Genomic DNA, 21,768 nt, shown 5'->3' on the forward strand with positions numbered 1-21,768 from the left:
TTTTGAAATCATCTCATGTAATTAGTTCATATAATCATGTGATAAGGCCACACAGAGATAATTACAGACACCTGTGAAACTTTGAAAGTTTCCAGTCATATACCCTCCCTTTGCAATCCTGTGTGTGTGTGAGAGAGAGTGAGAATGGGACGCTGGCCCAAACCTGGCCAATATGGCCCTTAGTCGGTCTAAGCAGCCGCTCCGTCCTGGCCAACCACCCACGGACGGACAAACACAGGGCAGGAGACCAGCAGTAAGCAGACCCGGCCAAGCCCTACTCCGGCCTTAGCCACCCCAGATGGTGTGGAGAGATAACGGGAGTAGAGAGGAGCAGAGTAAGCAGTGGACCATGGCAAAGCTCCCTGGATACCTTCCATTTGGATAAGCATTAGAGACGTCATCCAGTAGGGGATTATGGCCCTGGTCCAAGGAAGAGGCCAGCCCCCCTCTCTTACGTGGACATGCTCCCCTCTTGCTGTGAATCAATCATTTCTGCTAACAAACCTGACAGTGCATGGAGGTGAGCCCACAGGAAATACTGTATCAGGCTGTAAAAGGACGACCAGAGGATCAGAGGACCAAGGATGACCAGAGAGTCACTTAAGTGACAAAGTGCTCACATTCAGAAAGTACCTGTAAAGTACCTGTATAATTCAATTTCCCGGTGGCTTCACACTCTCAACACCACAGTGCTACACTATGGGTAACATCAGACCCAACAAACTAGCAGATTACACTCTAAAAAAGCCAGAAACAAACTCGAATGGATGCATGTTCAAGGCTTGAAAAAAAAGGTTGTCATTTTCAAAGCTGTCATCAACGCAAAGGGTTGCTACTTTGAATAATCTAAAATATTTTCATTTGTTTAACACTTTTTTGATTACTACATGATTCCACGTGTGTTATTTCATAGTTTTGATGTCTTCACTATTATTCTACAGTGTAGAAAATAGTAAAAAATAAAGAAAGACCCTTGACTGGTACTGTATCTAGATATTTTGTGCCTGTTTTGCATGATATTTTAGCATTAATACTTGTCACATGTCAGTTTGCAAACAATGTAAAAACAATTATAATTGAGTTAATAAAGCTGAATACATGCTCCAACATGCAGGTATTTCATCCTAGCTCAGTGCTTTATGTGGTAATGGGGCAGCCAGTGGAACATACACAGCGTAGGTGTTGGTAATGTTCTCAAGTTTCCGGTACGGCAACTGCACCACCCACAACCGCAGGGCTCTCCAGAGGGTGGTGCGGTCTGCACAACGCATCACCGGGGGCAAACTATCTGCCCTCCAGGACACCTACAGCACCCCATGTCACAGAAAGGCCAAAAAGATCATCAAGGACAACAACCCCCCCGAGCCACTGCCTGTTCACCCCGCTATCATCCAGAAGGAGAGGTCAGTACAGGTGCGTCTATGCTGGGACCGAGAGACTGAAAACAGCAACTATCTAAAGGCCATCAGACTGTTAAATAGCCATCCCTAGCACAGAGAGGTGGTGCATATATACAGACTTGATATCATTGGCCACTTTAATAAATAGAACACTAGTCACTTTATATTTCTTGCATTACTCATCTCATATGTATATACTGTATTCTAAACTATTCTACTGTATCTTAGTCTATGCCGCTCTGACGTTGCGCGCTCTTATATATATATATATTCTTAATTCTATGCCTTACTTAGATTTGTGTGTATTGGGTATATGTTGTGAAATTGTTAGATATTGCTTATTAGATATTGCTGCACTGTCGTAACTAGAAGCACAAGCATTTCACTACATCCGCAATAACATCTGCTAAACACATGTATGTGACCAATGAAATGGCATTTTGATTTGATGGGCTCAAGTGTTCTGTCACTCATGGGAACACTATGTCACCGCAAAATCCACAGAGAGAGCTAGAAAGTTCAAGCCCCTTGAATGCTGGGTTCTGCCATAGTTTTATATTCGAAGTGCCCATCCAAGAAGGCTCAAGGTCATTGGCCACAGATAAAAATGATGTCAAATCACGTCATATCTACCGTTGCTTTGATGTGAATGATCATGTCAACATCATACTTTAAAAATCTTCGCGAGTAAACTAGACAAGCAGTCATCGTCATGAATCAAGTCGACAATCTACTGGTAAATCCTTTTCAACACTCATCATATGAAGAGAAATTATAGATAAAACATATCAATGCTCATCGGCCATTGGACATAAACATTACACAACTAGTTGGAAATCGCATGAGTGGTTTGGAAGGAATCAGTGGCTAACTGCAAGCGCTGCAAAGCAATCATTAGCCTGCTATTCGGTTGAGAGGGCGTGTGGTTCAAGTATGGGTTCAAGGGTCTCTTTTCCAAGCTGAAAAGGATCGAGATTCACATGCAAAAGATTGAATACATTGGCCATGCTATCAATCCAGCATGACTTCTGCTGCGTTCAAAACAACTGGAAACTCTGAACTGGGAAATCTCAGACTTCAGTCAGTTCAAGACAACTGGGAATTTGGAAAAAACGAGCTCCGATTGGGAAAATACGTTTTGAACGTTCACCCAATTCGGAATTCCAAGTCGGGAACGCAGGCCTCTTTCTAGAGCTCCGGCCTGAAGATCACTGACGTCATGATTTGACTGTGTTTTATGCCAAGTTCACAGTTGTCTTGAAAGCACCTTAAATGCAGAGAATGCCAGACTTTGATGACAAAGTTTGATGACCAAATTTGCCCACAAGGACTGCCGCACCACCTTCCTTTTCAAGTGAGCACAGCATAACAAGGTGAGTCCAAAAATGTCTTGTATACTGCTGCATAAATGATGTAATATGCCAGGGAGATATGTACACTGTAGCTAAGTAATACTAAGTATATGTTGTGTAGTAAGCTGTTAGTAGCCCATGTGCCTCACCTTAATAAGTTGGCCCCTTACCCCCTCGCAACTTAGCCTACTTGTAATGGAGCGCATGTCCATGACTTATAGGCAATCACACTCAAACAAATGATTGGTTGGAGAAAGACTCTTTATTGTATCTCTTCAATGTAGCCTAGTGGCTAGAGTGTTGGACTAGTAGCCGGAAGGTTGCAAGTTCAAATCCCAGAGCTGACAAGGTACAAATCTGACATTCTGCCCCTGAACAGGCAGTTAACCCACTGTTCCTAGGCCGTCATTGAAAATAAGAATTTGTTCTTGACTGACTTGCCTGGTTAAATAAAAAAATAAAAGGTATAGCAAGAATCTTGAAACAAAAGAGAATATGTTGGATTGAGTAGAGCTTTCCGTTTGCCAACAACACTTTAACATAAGGTGCCAAAGTTGAGTGTTTGTTGTGCAAGCCAGTTACTAAAACAATGTAACTAGTTAATCATGTTTATACCGTATATAAAGCTGCCCATTTAAACGTACATGCTCTAGCAATGTGAAATATATTATTTGAATATAAATCGGAGCGTTGGTAGAGTATAATCATGTAATTTAACCTACCTTGTGTGTTTGTCTTAAGCGCCGCACTGTCTCCTTGTTGAAGTGCCGGTGTGCTTTACGCATGAGGCAAATTAGTCTACAAGTCATCGAGGAACATTTATTGGTTGACGGGAATAGCCAAAGTGATGAATTATCCCGGGGGTGAATTACTTCATGAATATGTATTGTGTGACTTAAAGAAGAAGTTATGGAACAAGCTATTGAAGTGTGTGTTTATGTAAAACTGTTGTTTATGATGTTATATGTCCATGGGAAATTACGTATTTATGGTAGAAATGTGTTTCGGGGCTATCATGATGGAACATTCCGAGCTGAAGGGAGTTTCTGGAAAGAGTACTTTGGTGCTCAGTTGGCTTTTGCCTGGGGGAGAGCAGGCTGGGCAGGTAACAGGTTGGCTAGAGTAGAGCCATACCTGAGTTTTGCTATAGACAAATAGTTGCTGGAATAGTTTATACTGAGAATATCTTTGATTTATTAAAGTCTTTGTCAACTTCCTGTTTGTTATTTTCTGTACAAAGTTTATTGGCCAATTAGTCCTGCATATTGTAAATAAAAGCCTCTAAGAGAGGTGAGCACCAGAACATCCTGTCTGTATCCTCACTGTCCGATCCGCCGGTTCGGCTTCTTCTTCACACTATTGTTCCGACTCCGAGGTGCACATGTAGCCTATAGCCTATTTTAGAGAAAATGTCATCATCGGATATTGTAAGAGCTTTTATAGTCTGCTAATATGTACCCTTTATTTATCCTACGGTTCTGACTGTGTACAGGGAGAATATTGTAAGAACGGACCATGTTCTGAATTCTGTCGCTGTACATTTCAAAAGTGCTGAACAAATAGTTATATTGACTGCATCCGTCTAAGATCACTCATTAATGTCTTAATCAAAATTATGGATTGCCTCTTATCCGCTCATCATTCCCTTATGCCATACTTTGTACAACTCAATTGTCAGTTGAAACCACATTTGTTAAAGCAAGTAGTAGCTATGTTTTTTTAAAGGCAGTAAATGAGTCTGAATGAACTGTTTTGTTGCCAGACAAGGCTCTGATGACAGCCAGGTGTAGCAGTGGTAGGGATTCACTCCATTGGGCTGAAAAGAAGGCTTTATGTAGGCCCTAACAGTTGGTGGGCACTGTTTTTCAATGTTAAAGTGGAATGAATGTATTATTTAGTGTTATTTAGTGTTGTCTAGTGGCTTTGCTGTCATGCATAAAAAATAAAAAAAAGAGTTTGCCCCACCAAGATTTACAATTGAAGTCGGAAGTTTACATACACCTTAGCCAAATACAGTTCAACTCAGTTTTTCACAATTTGTGACATTTAATCCTAGCAAAAATTCCCTGTCTTAGGTCAGTTAGGATCACCACTTTATTTTAAAGGATGTGAAATGTCAGAATAATAGTAGAGAGAATAATTCATTTCAGCTTTTATTTCTTTCCTCACATTCCCAGTGGGTCAGAAGCTTACATACACTCAATTAGTATTTGGTAGCATTGCCTTTAAATTGTTTAACTTGGGTCAAACATTTCGGGTAGCCTTCCACAAGCTTCCCACAATAAGTTTGGTGAATTTTGTCCCATTCCTCCTAACAGAGCTGGTGTAACTGAGTCAGGTTTGTAAGGCCCTCTTGCTCGCACAAACTTTTTCAGTTCTGCCCAAAAATCTTCTATAAGATTGAGGTCAGGTCTTTGTGATGGCCACTCCAATACCTTGCGTACTATTGTCTGTACAGATGAACGTAGTACCTTTAGGCGTTTGGAAATTGCTCCCAAGGATGAACCAGACTTGTGGAGGTCTACAATTTCTGAGGTCTTGGCTGATTTCTTTTGATTTCCCCATGATGTCAAACAAAGGTGCACTGAGTTTGAAGGTATGCCTTGAAAAACATCCACAGGTACATCTCTAATTGACTCAAATTATGTAAATTAGCCTAACAGAAGCTTCGAGCCATGACAAGGCCATGACATCATTTTCTGGAATTTTCAAGCTGTTTAAAGGCACAGTCAACTTAGTGTATGTAAACTTCTGACCCACTGGAATTGTGATACAGTGAAATAATCTGTCTATAAACAATTGTTGGAAAAATTACTTGTGTCATGCACAATGTAGATGTCCTAACCGAATTGCCAAAACTATAGTTTGTTACCAAGAAATTTGTGGAGTGGTGGAATAACTAGTTTTAATGACTCCAATCTAAGTGTTTGTAAACATCCGACTTCAACTGTAAAATCGCCGCTGAAGCTCAGCAATGTGTTCACTCGTCACGGCCATATGCGTGAATGTTTCAAAAACCTATTACGGGATAACACCATTCTTAAACTCACACATGATGCTAGTGGTTTTTATAAATGTGACTGTCACGTGACTAGGGGGTGTTCTAGTTTAATCAGGAACCTCCAGCGACGGTCCACGGTGCGAAACCTCCAGCGATGGTTCATGGTCCGGAACCTCCAGCGACGGTCTACAGTGCGGAACCTCCAGCGATGGTTCATGGTCCGGAACCTCCAGCGACGGTCTACAATACGGAACCTCCAGCGATGGTTCATGGTCCGGAACCTCCAGCGACGGTCAACGGTCCAGAGAGTCCAGGCATGGTGTCCAGCCCCGCTCCCAGGCAGGAACCTCCCAATGCGTCTGTGCCCAATCCAGGCACGGTGTCCAGCCCCGCTCCCAGGCAGGAGCCTCCCAATGCGTCTGTGCCCAATCCAGGCACGGTGTCCAGCCCCGCTCCCAGGCAGGAGCCTCCCAATGCGTCTGTGCCCAATCCAGGCACGGTGTCCAGCCCCGCTCCCAGGCAGGAGCCTCCCAATGCGTCTGTGCCCAATCCAGGCACGGTGTCCAGCCCCGCTCCCAGGCAGGAGCCTCCCAATGCGTCTGTGCCCAATCCAGGCACGGTGTCCAGCCCCGCTCCCAGGCAGGAGCCTCCCAATGCGTCGGTGCCCAATCCAGGCACGGTGTCTAGCCCCGCTCCCAGGCAGGAGCCTCCCAATGCGTCGGTGCCCAATCCAGGCACGGTGTCCAGTCCTGCTCCGGGGCAGGAGCCTCCCTCTGCGTCGGTGCCCAGTCCAGGCATGGTGTCCAGTCCCGCTCCAGGGCAGGAGCCTTCCTCTGCGCCGGTGCCCAGTCCAGGCATGGTGTCCAGTCCCGCTCCCAGGCAGGAGCCTCCCTCTGCGCCGGTACCCAGTCCAGGCACGGTGTCCAGTCCTGCTCCAGGGCAGGAGCCTCCCTCTGCGCCGGTGCCCAGTCTAGGCACGGTGTCCAGTCCTGCTCCAGGGCAGGAGCCTCCCTCTGCGCCGGTGCCCAGTCCAGGCATGGTGTCCAGTCCTGCTCCAGGGCAGGAGCCTCCCTCTGCTACCACCCCCCGGAGCCACTACCGAACAAATCACCCCCCTACCCTCCCCATTTGGTTTCAGGTTTTGCGGCCGGACCTTTGGGGGAGGGGGTACTGTCACGCCCTGACCATAGAGCGCCCTAGTTTCTCTATGGTGTAGTAGGTCAGGGTGTGACTAGGGGGTGTTTTAGTTTAATTTTTCTATGTTGGTGTTTTGTATGATTCCCAATTAGAGGCAGCTGGTAATCGTTGTCTCTAATTGGGGATCATATTTAAGTAGCTATTTTTCCCACCTGTTTGTGGGATATTATTTTGTGTTTGCGCCTGTGCTCCACGTAGTCACGTTTCATTCTTTGTTTATTGATTTATTGTTTTTGCTTTAAGTGTCACTTTTGAAATAAATATGTGGAACTCAACCTTCGCTGCGCCTTGGTCCCGTTCTTACGACAACCATGACAGCGATGGAGATGGATATACAGCCTTATGGTAGAAACTTAGAAAGAGGGAATATTGGAAGATGCAACAATAGGATTGTGCCTTACTGCCAATTTGGACTATTGGCTGTGGAATCTTAGCCTGACTGACAGCTCTTCCTCGCTTTCTAATTACGTGGGTCGGATCATTCAAGAAAGAGGAATCTGTTTTTGTACCTATGTAATCTAGTGGAACACCGTTTAACGCCCAGTCAACATACGCTGACGTTTCACGCCCATTCAGCAAGTTGAAACAGAGAACAATTCGGCGCAACAACCATGACATAATTTTACGATTTTTTAAAAAGAGTGAGTGCAGAAGAGACAGAGGTGACATCCTGCTGTGATCGAGGGTTCTCGCCCCATGAAGAGCATGGGGCTGATCTCCATCCATGGACCGGAGACTGAGGACTACAAGGGATAGAGGGCTGTTAGCAAGTGGTGGCGCTTTCATGACTGAAGAGGGAGGGTGAAGCAGAGGAAGTGAAGGCTGGGGAACACACACACGTTCTTTATTGTATATTGTTGTGTCATGTTGTTGAATCGGGCAGCTGGTGGTGGAACGTAATGTTTCTAACTTACGTTTATTCAGTAACCAGTTCACAATAACATTGTTCTCTCTGAGATATATTGCATACATGTGGTTAACATGTTCAATAAATACATGATAATTATCAATAATGTGCAAAAATTAACAAATTAAGTTGATGTATTATAGACTGTCTGTATCTTTCTCAGAAATACACAAAAATCACTGCAAATTAACTAGACCCATTTAGGGATGGTTCAAGTTCAGTTTGGGAAACTGTTGAGCGTGAAATACCTAGCAGGGTTAAAGTACTTGACACAACTGGTGCGCCTGGCACCTACTACAATACCCCCCTTCAAAGGCACTTCAATCTTTTCTCTTAACCACTCACCCTCTGAATGGCACACATACACAATGCACATTTCAATGACTTAACCCGTCTCCTCCCCTTCATCTACATTGATTGAAGTGAATTTAACAAGTGACATCAATAAGGGATCATAGCTTCACCTGGATTCACCTGGTCAGTCTATGTCATGGAAAGAGCAGGTGTTCTTAATGTTTTGTATACTCAGTGTGTAACAAGAGAAAACTACTGATGCACAACCAATTTTCAAAATTGCACCTTTTGAATTCTACCATTCTAACTCACAACGGTAAATTGAAACCCCGACTGAGTTTCAATCGAGGTCTGGACCTCATGTCCTCATATGTAGCTACGGCCCTGAATCAATTAGCCACATTTATTAATTCCCCTCACAAAACCAAATCTGTACTGCTAATACATGGTGTATTTGAACAAACTTTACGTGGCGCTGACACATTTTCTTAATTAAGGTCTTCAGAAGGAGGAAAGTCTTAGGGGCTTTAGTTTAAATGATCTCAGGCTACTTTTGTTAATATTACACTTATTCACACTGCAATGAGGGCTCCCAACAACGCACTTGCACTCCAAGCAAGCAAGGGTTTGGCACTGAGATACTGTATACTGAAATAAAATTGCCTGTAGATGATTTGAATAAAACACCTTTATTGATTACCAATACATATTGGGAGGGTGGGAAAGTGCATTATGTATTATAGGACATGTTTTAAATACACCCATATATGCATATATACATTAGATGCGGCTATAAGTAAATAATACGGGGCAAATTAGCATATCATGTTAATCCCACCCCCTGGCAAAATGTGCCAAGAGTGCCTTGAGTGAGATTGGGTATGACAGCTTTCCAAAATTTCAGAGGAAAGTGGCAGGTGGAGAAGGGCATACAAACCCTGTCTGCCACTCCGTCATCAATTTTAAATCACGCTAAGGAGCACAAGGTCCCACTCATAATGATTTAGGGCCAGAAAATAGCTTCCCCCAGAGCGCCCATGGCCGTGGACTATAATATATGTCTCCCATGTGTAAAAACCATCATCTTCCATCTGGAAAAATTAACCCTGTTAGGAAAAGACGAGCTCGGGCTGGATTTAGTCGTTTCTCTCAAGCCTGTGATTCTAATCCAGACAGGCACACTTCCTTCATTATAAATGTAACTTCCCCAACTACGTAACAAAGCAGTTCTTTCTGCTGTTCACCACTCTGGAATGGCCATCATGGGATTGGCTTTCAATATCACTTTCAATAATAGAATTCTTTAGACGTTACCGTGCGTGTGTGTGTGTGTGCGTGTGCGTGTGCGTGTGTGACAGAGAGAGAGAGAGAGCTACAAAACGCAGAAAGCAGACCTGCACGCTTTTATGACATGGCTTTCTAAGATAAAGACACCTTGCATATGCACATTATGCAGTGAGTGGTTTTTCTGCAGGTCTGAACTAGGCTGGATGTGATACTTCTCATTGCCATGAGTCGTCCACGTAAAAATATTTGACAGCTGTTGCTGCAGTACAGGATGGCAGTGAGACAGTCACACCACAGTCTATCCTCTAATAAAGCCTGCATCACTTCCTCACATGCAGCGCCACTTACTATATTGTTTCACACCGTAGTCTGTAGCCCTTTACAACAAACACCTGTATACTGGTTGAAAATGGCAGATTGAGGCACTGATATTCAGCTCAGGCTCTGCACCTCATAGCGCTGCATTGGTGTTGACTGACAGCTGTTCTGAACTTGAGCTGCCCCCATCCCTCCCGCTAATTTTGCAACTTTTACAAATGTTTGTTGTCTGACTGAGGGAAATGCAGTAAATTAAGGGGACTCAATGTATTTTGAAAGACGAGACATTGAGGATTATAATAAATACCGCTTTGATATCATACAAGCCAATCAAACACCCATGAGTCCAAATGTGCACTTTACATTTCCAAATCCTAAAACTCATGTCATATACAGTGTCAACGTTTATGATCACTGTTTGATGTAGTTACAAGATGTCATGACATCATACTCTGGGTTGTTCTGAACAGAATGTGACTGAGTTCGTCTATTGTGAAAAAGATTTGTAACAGAAGACGCACCTGAACGCACTCATGATTCCTTTCAATATGCACCAAAATGACATTCTAAATGATGATTTTACAGTGTTAGTCTTCCACAGGCCAGAGTAACACTGTAAAATCATCATTTAGAATGTGGCTAGTCATGTTGGCCATAGAACACGCTTTCACCTGACCCAGATTACAATTTATAAATGGCTACAGTAATTGTGTGATGGTGGGATGCAGGGTTGTGTACCAAACAAAACAACTACAAGTGTGCTTACTCTAGTTCCTCAACGGCACAGCTAAGAGAGCTACAAAAAAAACACCTTACAGTTGAAGACTCTTCTTTAAGTTGTAAAAGCGCATTGAAATGATTTAGGAACTGTGAAGGCACTTGGAGACACCAGTTGGTCCTCTCACTCAAAGCATTTCTTTTGTCTTATGTTGCACCAACCCCACATTTTCCAGGAATATTCTTATCATGTTACTGAATGTATCCAGAGTATGTTCAGATTGCGTTATAAACAAGTGCGGCAAAAAGTACAGTAAATATAAAATGCACATTAAATCAACAGTGTAATGTTTGGATTCAGTCTTATGTCAGGTGAACTGTTCCCGTTCAATTGCTACCATGCTTATGCACTTTCATATTTATTTTGTAAGAAACATTTCAATTTAGCCCTATCCATTTAGGCCAATTCCCAAAAGTGTAAAGGGTTAACCACACGCGGCATTAGAAATCAGATACGGGGTCTAAGACAGAACTTGCTGTATTTTTAATGCAGGCGAGGCCTTGAGTGCCTCTTCAGACATTGACCTTAACTGGAGAGAGAAAACAACCTCGGACAACTTCTCCACTCCTACCCGTTCACTCCTACCTCTTCAAATAAATATAAAACACATAGAAACCTGTCTGCGCAGGGATCTGTTCTTTATGTGTGTTTACTCCCCATTGACATCAGACTGTGGTGCGATAGACGACTTTAAATACTAATTGAAGTGCTGAATGTACAGTAAAAGGTACAAAGTCAGCATCGCTATTTGTGGAATATGAAAGCTGCGTGGCCTTTAGATATATTCGAGGGAATGTCCCCGTGTGAAACTAGGAATCTTGAGGAGCCAGGTCAGTGACTCCATTCTGGGTGGTCAGGCCTTTCTGAATCAGTCAGTGTGGTTGCTCGGCTCCAGGCTGTAGTAACCAAAAAAGTGTTAAACAAATCAAAATATGTTTTATATTTGAGATTCTTCAAAGTAGCCACCCTTTGCTTTGATGACAGCTTTTGCATTCTCTCAACCAGCTTCACCTGGAATGCTTTTCCAAAAGTCTTTAAGGAGATCCCACATATGCTGAGCACTTGTTGGCTGCTTTTCCTTCACTCTGCGGTCCAACTCATCTCAAACCATCGCAATTGTGGAAGCCAGGTCATCAGATGCAGCACTCAATCACTCTAGTTCTTAGTCAAATAACCCTTACACAACCTGGAGGTGTGTGGGGTCATTGTCCTGTTGAAAAACAAATGATAGTCCCACTAAGCGCAAACCAGATGGGATGGCGTATCGCTGCAGAATGATGTGGTAGCCATGCTGGTTAAGTGTGCCTTGAATTCTAAATAAATCACAGACAATGTCACCACAAAAGCACCCCCACACCATCACACCTCCTCCTCTATGTTTTACGCTGGGAACCATACATGCGGAGATCGTTCGTTCACCTACTCTGCGCCTCACAAAGACATGGCGGTTGGAACCAAAAATCTAAAATTTGGACTCATCAAACCAAAGGACTGATTTCCACCGGTCTAATGTCCATTGCTCGTGTTTTTTGAACCAAACAAGTCTCTTCTTCTTATTGGTGTCCTTTAGTAGTGGTTTCTTTGCAGCAATTCGACCATGAAGGCCTGATTCACGCTGTCTCCTCTGAAGAGTTGATGTTGAGATGTGTCTTGTTACTTGACCCCTATGAAGCGTTTTATTTGGGCTGCAATCTGAGGTGCAGTTAACTCTAAATGAACTTGTCCTCTGCAGCAGTCCTCATGAGTCAGTTTCATCATAGTGCTTGATGGTTTTTGCGACTTGAAGAAACTTTCAAAGTACTTGAAATTTTCCGCATTGACTGACCTTCATGTCTTAAAGTAACGGACTGTCGTTTCTCTTTGCTTATTTGAGCTGTTCTTCCCATAATATGGACTTGGTCCTTTACTAAACAGGTCTATTTTCTGTATACCACTCCTACCTTGTCACAACACAACTGATTGTGTCAAATGTATTAAGAGCAAAATAAATTCCACAAATGAAATTTTAACAAGGCACACCTGTTAATTTAAATGCTTTCCAGGTGACTACCACAAGAATCTGGTTGAGAGAATGCCAAGGGTGTGTAAAGCTGTCATCAAGGCAATGGGTGGCTACTTTGAAGAATCTAACATCTAAAATAAATGTTGATTTGTTTAACACTTTTTTTGGTTACTACATTATTCCATTATTCCATATGTGTTTTTTAATAGTTTTGATGTCTTCACTATTATTCTACAATGTAGAAAAAACTCTTGAATAAGTAGATGTGTTCAAACTGTTGACTGGTACTGCAATAAAAAAGTAAAACAGGTACAATCACCAGCAATTCAGCTAAAAATATATATAATCTGTTCCGAAGTATTCCCACAGATAAAAAAGTAACATACTTCTCCAAGATCGTTTTCATTAGGCACCAAACAAAAGAAAACTCACTGACACAAGGAATGGACTACCTGGACTTGCCCAATAAGAAATACTCATTTCCGTTTCTGTTGCAAAACGTTTCAAAGTGTTCTGGTTCCGTTCCATAATGAACACGACCCAGGAGCTCAGGCAGAGGCAGCAGCCTTTGAGACAGCTATAATTGTCACAGTGCTGAGCCATGGAGCTCAAGACTTTTCCAGGAGCGGCTCTGTCTGTCGGGGGCTCTGGGGAGGGACAAGAGGTCTTGGATGGCTTCATTATTATGACAAGGTGAATACACTCAGCCTCAAACATGACAGCTAGACAGGCAACTCCGAGGTCACACCTAGAGGAGACGCCAGCATGTAATAAGGACCATTTTTACATTCAAGCCACAGATGCACATTCTGACTGGCCTCCCAACTCTCTCCCTCTCATTTTCACTTATTGACACATTTTTACCAAAGTCATATTTCATTGTGATTTGACAAAATCACCTTGAGCGGAGCAAACGAACGGAACACAGCCTGATTGAATTCTCTCTAAACTATACTGACTACAGGGGGAAGAGGTAGAAGGTAAGCTAAGGTAGAGGTTTCGCACTCTTAGTCATTTGTAAGGATTTTGACATTCCCCTATCTGGAATCATCAAAACTAAAAGTTAGCAGCAAGGCGCCTCGGAAATAATGCAGCCAAGGCAGCAGCAGTAATCCATGTAATGTTCTCTTTTTGTGGTGCTTTTAAAGGGGAACTGCACATGCTGTTATGGCCTCGTTTTTTTTGCCTTTCTCCTCAAGAAATGCTGGCGGCCACGACAGAAGCCAACCGTGAGTTGGCTTGGAGGTGTGATTTGATGTGGATGTTTCTTCAGTGTATCCTTGCCACCACCAAAACCCACCCATCTGTCAGCACCTTGCCTGCAGCTGCCCCCCCCCCACTCAATCACAACAAATAACTACAGGCAGATGTATGGTGAGATGCCGGAGCAAGCTTTGAATAGGTCAGTAGCCTACAGAGTAATATGAGAAAGCAATTGATGAATTGATGTAGATATTCTAAACTATGTGTTTTGATAACTTTCAAATGTAGTAACAGGTCTGTGTAGAATAACCAACCCTTTACATAATACCATAGAATCAGTATTCTGCTAATATAACAATGACCACCTTTCATCTTTCATTGTCCTTCCCAGCCGATACAGATACTGTTCCTATCAGTATTTTGTCTGGTGGTAATGGGGCTACCTTGTCAAACATGTCAGAGTGGTCATACCTTCCTGTGTGGTGTCCCTGACCCCTGACCCTGGTGCAGAATACACAGGGTTTCTCCCCATGTTGACAGATACCAATAAATTCAATAATAAAAAAGACAATACAAGTAAAAGTTTTATGAACAAATGTAATGCAACATTTTAATGCAAAGTGACAGGTCTATCTCCATTCAGAAGACATCAGTATCAAGCCCGTCTTTCAGTCTGGACTTCATCGCATCATCTTGCAGGTCTCCATGTGCTGGCTCCATACATGTTTCTGTGAACACATACACACACAGTCACTGTTCTATTACCAATGGCAGTTAGGTTAGGTAATACCTGACACACAAACAGGTACTATGTGGAAGATTGAACAGGTCAGGGAAAAACCTACCCAATTATGGTCTCCCCATCAAACCAGTCTGGAAATAGCACCTCCAGTCCATCAGTAGAAATAGGCAGAGTTGAGGCAGAGTTCATCAGCAACACATGGAATGAAAAGGGTGTTGTTATTATTGTACATTTATGCTGTACCTTATTATTATTAATCACTTCATGGTGGATGTGTTGAGTGCCAGGCATCTCTGCATCTCATGTATCTGTGAACACATAATGACTCTAATGATGATTTGAAAAAAAGTTGCATGAAAGGCATGAGCTCTGCTGTTTCCTGCGCAGGCTTGCACACACTTCACCAGTCTCATTCACAATTTGACAAGCACTTGATAATATTGTCACCACATCAGACTATTCTTAATATATTCTGGTCTTTACATATAGCCTATGGGTGGAATTTAAAAAGTATCATCCGTAGCCTGCACTCGAATAGCGAATGGAGGTTATCTGCGGTTATGTTTTTTTTATATACAAACACAGGCAGCACATCCATAAGGCTAGGGGAAGCTTTTCCTAAAGTAAATTGAATTAAATTGCCTAAATACTGTATATATAGCCTTATTAGCCTACTCCTGTCTATACAGAAATAAATAGGCTACGAAAGAATGATTTAGTCACGGAGAACATGTATCTAGTCGGAAGGAAAGGCAGCACGCGTAGTTTGGGAAGACTATTGTTGAGTTGCAACTGTCTGAAAAGTACAGAGGCCAATATTTGAAAATACAATCGCCGAAAGACATGGTTTGGAAAGCAAATGGCTATTGCTGTAAAGAGAAGACAATGAAAAGACTCATCTGTCTTGTCGTTATCAACATTCTCAACTTAATTGAGCGAACAACAGAATAGCCTGTCTTATTGGCACCAGCAGAGCGCATCGGCAACATCCCCAGTGAGTGCGCAATGTGCATATTCACTATTTAGCATGGTTGACATAGTGCTACTTAAAAGTTAGTTTTTGCACAATAATTTCCTCCTTCAGTTTAGATGGACGTCATATTCTATGTGTGTCTCCCCTCTAGTAGGCCTATTATATGGACATCATTTGTATTGATATGTTTGTCACTGTCAGCGGAGTAGGCTGCCTTTTGTCCTAATAGAAATGAGTCTGCTAATGTCTCCAGTCATATATAAAGTGTAGTAGAATTGCATGAAATGTGTTTATAGCAGGTCACATGCAAAGAAAGAAGAAAAGTATCTGTTATAGCCTCGGCCTACTCTATATGCTGTACAGGCTCAGCCATGCGTTGTCCATTCTTGCAAACATGGACTGAGTTACATTATTATCCTAAACGATGACTGTCCAATCTACTCATCACATTATGAACAGTAGGCTATCTTACATAAGTCTGCAAAAGGGATGATGCATGGAATGCTTTTTTATAAAGGTGTATTTAATGGTGAAAATAAGCTTCCCCAAACTGTCCATCTCATGCGCCACCTTGCCAGGTTGTAAAGCTGATTAATGTGCTTCATTTTAAGAATTGAGCAAGAAATATAGCGGCACGATCCTCTTTCAAATAGTGGCCAATCAAAAGGATGTTTTCACATGTGATTGCGCAATGACGGGGCTTATAAGAACATGTTTCACTCGGCTCTGTGGGCTATGGGCTCTCTAACTGTGTTCCAGGGGTCCTAGGACTATGGGCTATGTTTGGAGTTATTTGGCCACTTTAGTTGTGATACAAACATATAGGACTATTGGCTAGGGTACATGATGTGTGCAACTATGATTTGAAAAAGTACGGGTGAAAAAAGGCATGGGCTGTTTCTTGCCTTACTGTACACACTGGGCATTATTCACACGTGATAATATTGTCACCCATCAGACAATTTTTATTCCATCTTGTCATTACAAACACTAAATAATATATGTGTGAAATTAGTTTTGATTTAGAAGGGACCGTTATCATGCACCTGTCGGAAACAGGGGCACGGGGAAAATTATAAGTTATCATTGCACTTAAATAGCGAATGGAGGACGCTTTTCCCATCTAGACCATACTCCTGTTGCAAAGAGAAGCAATGTGCTTAATATTAGGAAGGTTGAGAAATAAATATAGTAAACATAGAAAGCTGCTGGGATTCTCCTATTAGTAGAGGCCATCAAAACTATGTTTTCTCACACAATTGTATAGCGTATAGAAATGTTGCGCAACATGGGCTCTCATGAAGAAGTGTTTGATTTGATTTTCAATTGAATTTGCATTAATGTCCGAGTGGTTAGATGAACAATAGAGCCCTGACGACCAGGCCATTAGCAACTGGCAGTTAGCAAGTTTGGTAGGCTACTGATGACCATCAGCAGCATCGGAGCGCAGTTTTGGAGAAGCCTTTTTACCGTGACTAAACGGTCACGGTACACGCACAGAGCACCTATTACATTATCAATGGTAGTTACGATTAGCCGGGTGGAACCAACCTGATCACTGCGTTCACCTTTCTTTTTTTACTTTAGATATCATACAATGTGAAGTGAAATAGAATGGTGAACACAGGGGTCAGGCTGGTTCAACCAGACTAGGTAATACCCTGGACATTATATGGTAAACATAGCGGTCAGGCTGGTTCCACCAGGCTAGGTTATACCCTGGACATTATATGGCAAACATAGCATTCAGGCTGGTTCAACCAGACTAGGTAATACCCTGGACATTATATGGTAAACATAGCGGTCAGGCTGGTTCCACCAGGCTAGGTTATACCCTGGACATTATATGGCAAACATAGCATTCAGGCTGGTTCCACCAGGCTAGGTTATACCCTGGACATTATATGGTAAACATAGCGGTCAGGCTGGTTCAACCAGACTAGGTAATACCCTGGACATTATATGGTAAACATAGCATTCAGGCTGGTTCAACCAGACTAGGTAATACCCTGGACATTATATGGTAAACATAGCGGTCAGGCTGGTTCCACCAGGCTAGGTTATACCCTGGACATTATATGGCAAACATAGCATTCAGGCTGGTTCCACCAGGCTAGGTTATACCCTGGACATTATATGGTAAACATAGCGGTCAGGCTGGTTCCACCAGGCTAGATTATACCCTGGACATTATATGGTAAACATAGCGGTCAGGCTGGTTCCACCAGGCTAGATTATACCCTGGACATTATATGGTAAACATAGCGGTCAGGCTGGTTCCACCAGGCTAAATTATGCCCTGGACATTATATGGTAAACATAGCGGTCAGGCTGGTTCCACCAGGCTAGATTATACCCTGGACATTATATGGTAAACATAGCGGTCAGGCTGGTTCCACCAGGCTAGATTATACCCTGGACATTATATGGTAAACATAGCGGTCAGGCTGGTTCCACCAGGCTAGATTATACCCTACACATTATATGGTAAATATAGCGGTCAGGCTGGTTCCACCAAGCTAGGTTATACCCTGGACATTATATGGTAAACATAGCGGTCAGGCTGGTTCCACCAGGCTAGGTTATACCCTGGACATTATATGGCAAACATAGCGGTCAGGCTGGTTCCACCAGGCTAGATTATACCCTACACATTATATGGTAAACATAGCGGTCAGGCTGGTTCCACCAAGCTAGGTTATACCCTGGACATTATATGGTAAACATAGCGGTCAGGCTGGTTCCACCAGGCTAGGTTATACCCTGGACATTATATGGCAAACATAGCGGTCAGGCTGGTTCCACCAGGCTAGATTATACCCTACACATTATATGGTAAACATAGCGGTCAGGCTGGTTCCACCATGCTAGGTTATACCCTGGACATTATATGGTAAACATAGCGGTCAGGCTGGTTCCACCAGGCTAGGTTATACCCTGGACATTATAAACATAGGCAAACATATATGGTAAACATAGTCAGGCTGGTTCCACCAGGCTAGATTATACCCTACACATTATATGGTAAACATAGCATTATATGGTAAACAGTCAGGCTGGTTCCACCAGGCTAGGTTATACCCTGGACATTATATGGTAAACATAGCGGTCAGGCTGGTTCCACCAGGCTAGATTATACCCTACACATTATATGGTAAACATAGCGGTCAGGCTGGTTCCACCAGGCAGATTATACCCTACACATTATATGGTAAACATAGCGGTCAGGCTGGTTCCACCAGGCTAGATTATACCCTACACATTATATGGTAAACATAGCGGTCAGGCTGGTTCCACCAGGCTAGGTTATACCCTGGACATTATATGGCAAACATAGCGGTCAGGCTGGTTCCACCAGGCTAGATTATACCCTACACATTATATGGTAAACATAGCGGTCAGGCTGGTTCCACCAGGCTAGATTATACCCTTATATGGTAAACATTATATTCCACCAGGTTCCACCACCAGGCTAGGTTATACCCTGGACATTATATGGCAAACATAGCGGTCAGGCTGGTTCCACCAGGCTAGATTATACCCTACACATTATATGGTAAACATAGCGGTCAGGCTGGTTCCACCAGGCTAGATTATACCCTACACATTATATGGTAAACATAGCGGTCAGGCTGGTTCCACCAGGCTAGATTATACCCTACACATTATATGGTAAACATAGCGGTCAGGCTGGTTCCACCAGGCTAGGTTATACCCTGGACATTATATGGCAAACATAGCGGTCAGGCTGGTTCCACCAGGCTAGATTATACCCTACACATTATATGGTAAACATAGCGGTCAGGCTGGTTCCACCAGGCTAGATTATACCCTACACATTATATGGTAAACATAGCGGTCAGGCTGGTTCCACCAGGCTAGATTATACCCTGGACATTATATGCATCTAAAAAAAGAAATAAGCAACAAGTAATGTCATTTTACATAAATGATGTTTCACAATTGGGTTATCAAATGTATCAATGTAATGAAGTGGGTTACCTTTTGTATTTGTACAAATGATGAGCCTGTGGAAGCTGTTGCCGCTGACAGGTGAAGGTTGCTGGCCGGATACTTCCCAACATGTAGCTGACTGTTCCATTCAAGTTTCAGGTTTCAAGTTTCACATTTTAATGTCACATGCTCAAGTAGAGTGAAATTCCTTCCTTGAAAGCTCTACACCCAACAACGCAGTAATCAATATCAATGTAGTACTAAACATAACATAAGGTAGAAGAAACACATGAGGCATAAAAATAAGAAATAAGAAGAGAAGTAAGTTAGCTATATGCAGGGTCATTTTGTATAGGGGTAAGGTGACTAGTAGTAGCAGCATATTCACTGTGATGATTGTATGTGCGTGTGTGTAGAGTCAGTAGAAATGTGTGTGCGTCTAATGTGTGTGCAAGCAAATTAAGTGTGTGTGTGTGGTGAAGTGTCAGTGTGCGTGAGTGTGTAGAGTTCTGTGCATGTGCATAGAGACAGTGGGAAAATAAAATACAAGGGACCACTCAGATAGTCAGTGTAGCAATTGTGTTTACTATTAAGCAGTCTTATGGCTGGGGGATAGACATTGTTCAGGAGCCTGTCGGCACCACGTGCGGAAGCAGAGAGAACAGTCTATGGAAGGGGTCATCAACTAGATTCTGCCGCGGGACAATTTTTTATTGAGTGTATGGTCAGGGGGCCTGGAACATAATTACAAATAAATTGTAGATTGCAAATTGACCTCAAGAAGACCAAAGCAATATCATCTTTGACTAAAACATAATTATTTCAAACCTTGCTTATATGTAATGCATATGATCACATATGCATTACATAACCAAAAGTATGTGGACACCTGCTGGTCGAACATCTCATCCCAAAATCATGGAGTTGGTCCCCCCCTTTGCAGATATAGTAGCCTCCACTCTTCTGGGAAGGCTTTCCACTTGTTTCACACTGTTGAAACATGGCTGCAGGGACTTGCTTCCATTCAGCCACAAGAGCATTAGTGAGGTCGGCACTGATGTTGGGCGATTAGGCCTGGCTCGCAGTCGGTGTTTCAATTCATCCCAAAGGTGTTCGATGGGGTTCAGGTCAGGGCTCTGTGCAGGCCAGTCAAGTTCTTCCACACCGATCATGACAAACCATTTCTGTATGGACCTTGTTTGTGCACTGGGTCATTGTCATGCTGAAACAGCAAAGTGCCTTCCCAAAATTGTTGCCACAAAGTTGGAAGCACAGAAGAGTCTACAATGTCATTGAATGCTGTAGCATTAGGATTTCACTTCACTGGAACTAAGGGGCCTAGCCTTAACCATGAAAACAGACCCAGACCGTTATTCCTCCTCCACCAAACTTTACAGTTGGCACTATGCATTCGGGCAGGTAGTGTTCTCCTGGTATCTGCCAAACCCAGGTTCGCCAGATGGTGAAGCGTGATTCATCGCTCTAAATAACGTGTTCCCACTGCTCCAGAGTCCAATGGCGGCGAGCTTTACACCACCGACACTTGGCATTGCACATGGTGATCTTAGGCTTGAGTGCGGCTGCTCGGCCATGGAAACCCATTTTGTTAAGTTCACGACAAACATTTATTGTGCTGACGTTGCTTCCAGAGGCAGTTTGGAACTCGGTAATGAGTGTTGCAACCGAGGAGAGATGCGCTATGTGCTTTTTTTACGTGCTACGTGCTTCAACACTCGGCTGTCCCATTCTGTGAGCTTGCTACCACTTCGCAACTGAGCCGTTGTTGCTCCTAGACGTTTCCACTTCACAATAACAGCACTTACAGTTGACCGGGGCAGTTCTAGCAGGGCAGAAATTTGAAGACCTGATTTGTTGGAAAGGTGGCATCCTATGACGGTGCCACGTTTAAAGTCACTGAGCTCTTCAGTAAGACCATTCTTACTGCCAATGTTTGTCTATGATTGCATGGCTCTCTGCTCGATTTTATACACCTGTCAGCAGCGGGTGTGGCTAAAATAGCCGGATCCACTAATTTCAAGGGATGTCCACATACTTTTGTATATATCGTGTATTTCCCACACCTCCCTGTGGAGTGCACCATCTGTCCCCCATAGCAGAGAATGACTTGTCCAGCTTTAGACAAAGCAGGCAGTTTGAGTTTAGAAGGCAGTAAGTGTAGAGTGGAGGGGTCTGGTAACTGGCCCTGTTCAGAGTAGGGATCTCCCTCCCTCCTTCCTCCCAGCCAGCTGCTGAAGGCTGTCTGTCACTCAGTCACCCTGCCTCCCCCTTCGCACAGCACTGAGAGCCAAGCCAGTCCACTGCTCCACTTCCTGCAGCATGGGGAAAACACTTAGGGAGGA

At 43.2% G+C, this 21,768-nt stretch overlaps 1 protein-coding gene and 1 long non-coding RNA gene across 3 annotated transcripts in view; one reads left to right on the top strand and one right to left on the bottom strand.

The window, feature by feature from the left end:
• The window catches only part of tspan9a (tetraspanin 9a), a 292,652-nt gene that overhangs the window by 134,460 nt on the left and 136,424 nt on the right, over positions 1-21,768 (bottom strand). The window lies entirely within an intron of this gene.
• LOC124002967 overlaps positions 2,652-21,768 on the top strand; it is a 31,315-nt gene continuing 12,198 nt past the window's right edge. The window contains exon 1 of the long non-coding RNA XR_006833176.1: positions 2,652-2,773. This is a non-coding gene — a long non-coding RNA (uncharacterized LOC124002967). The remainder of the gene's footprint in view (positions 2,774-21,768) is intronic.

This window comes from Oncorhynchus gorbuscha, linkage group LG02 (assembly GCF_021184085.1).
Source record: "Oncorhynchus gorbuscha isolate QuinsamMale2020 ecotype Even-year linkage group LG02, OgorEven_v1.0, whole genome shotgun sequence".
NCBI classification, from domain to species: Eukaryota; Metazoa; Chordata; class Actinopteri; order Salmoniformes; family Salmonidae; genus Oncorhynchus; species Oncorhynchus gorbuscha.